General features: G+C 58.8%; 4 non-coding genes across 4 annotated transcripts; all 4 read left to right on the top strand.

The window, feature by feature from the left end:
• Nucleotides 1-24: 24 nt before the first annotated feature.
• Tc00.1047053495929.40 lies at nt 25-93 on the top strand. The gene has a single exon (XR_008255088.1). It is a non-coding gene; the product is annotated as a C/D small nucleolar RNA (snoRNA), TB11C2C1 (small nucleolar RNA).
• Nucleotides 94-142: 49 nt separating this feature from the next.
• On the top strand, nt 143-234 carry Tc00.1047053495929.30. Its single transcript, XR_008255087.1, has one exon. It is a non-coding gene; the product is annotated as a C/D small nucleolar RNA (snoRNA), TB11C2C2 (small nucleolar RNA).
• A 360-nt stretch (nt 235-594) lies between these two features.
• Nucleotides 595-662, top strand: Tc00.1047053495929.20. The gene has a single exon (XR_008255086.1). It is a non-coding gene; the product is annotated as an H/ACA snoRNA, TC11C2H1 (small nucleolar RNA).
• An 81-nt stretch (nt 663-743) lies between these two features.
• Tc00.1047053495929.10 lies at nt 744-812 on the top strand. Its single transcript, XR_008255085.1, has one exon. It is a non-coding gene; the product is annotated as a C/D small nucleolar RNA (snoRNA), TB11C2C1 (small nucleolar RNA).
• Nucleotides 813-894: the final 82 nt, after the last annotated feature.

The raw sequence follows: 894 nt of genomic DNA, 5'->3' as shown, positions 1-894 counted from the left end.
GGATTTCTGGAGACGGATCTGGATATGATGATTGACGTAACATCACAGACTTTGACGAGCCCGTGAGCAAGAAACACTGTCGCCCCAGTCTGACCGCGACCCCGACGCCTCCTCCCTCCCTGCCCTGGCGCATGTGCATGGCGATGTGATCGACAACCAGGCCGATGTAAAGCCGTCGCAGATGGACGTTGACACAGCAATGAAAACAGCGTTATTTCACGCCCCGTCTGATCGTCGCACCGACCCTCCCTCTCTTTCACCCTCTCCCCTTTGCCTTCATTACGCGATCCTGTCACCTCGGGGGCGCTCTCTCAGTGGGCGTACGGCCTCGAGACGGCATGCGCGTGGCTGTCGCGGCCTCGCTGTCCCTTTTGGGGGCGTGCGTTGGACGCGTTCCGCTGCGTGTGTGTGCACGGGGGTCGGAGAGCAAGGGCGCGCGCGGTGTGATGCTCGGCGCCCTGTGCGCCTGATGCTCCGCCGCGTGACTATCCCGTTATGCATATCCTGTGTGCGCTCTAGCTCCATCGGGGCCCTGACGAGTCAGCAACAAACCATGCATTACACATTTTGCGCAGAGTGCCCCCTTCCCGTGAAAGCTCTTTTTTGTAGTGCGCTCGTCGCTAAACCAACAGACGCGGTGCACGAAACTGGAGAGCAAGAGATGTCCACGACTCCGCCTCGGTGTATATATATATTATACGCACATGGCTGCAGCTTTGGGATTTCTGGAGACGGATCTGGATATGACGATTGACGTAACATCACAGACTTTGACGAGCCCGTGAGCAAGAAACACTGTCGCCCCAGTCTGACCGCGACCCCGACGCCTCCTCCCTCCCTGCCCTGGCGCATGTGCATGGCGATGTGATCGACAACCAGGCCGATGTAAAGCCG

The sequence above is a fragment of the Trypanosoma cruzi genome (assembly GCF_000209065.1).
Source record: "Trypanosoma cruzi strain CL Brener chromosome Unknown tcruzi_1047053495929, whole genome shotgun sequence".
Classification (NCBI taxonomy): Eukaryota; Euglenozoa; class Kinetoplastea; order Trypanosomatida; family Trypanosomatidae; genus Trypanosoma; species Trypanosoma cruzi.
The sequence above is the reverse complement of the archived record's forward strand: the minus strand, read 5'-3'. Positions and strand labels throughout refer to the sequence as shown.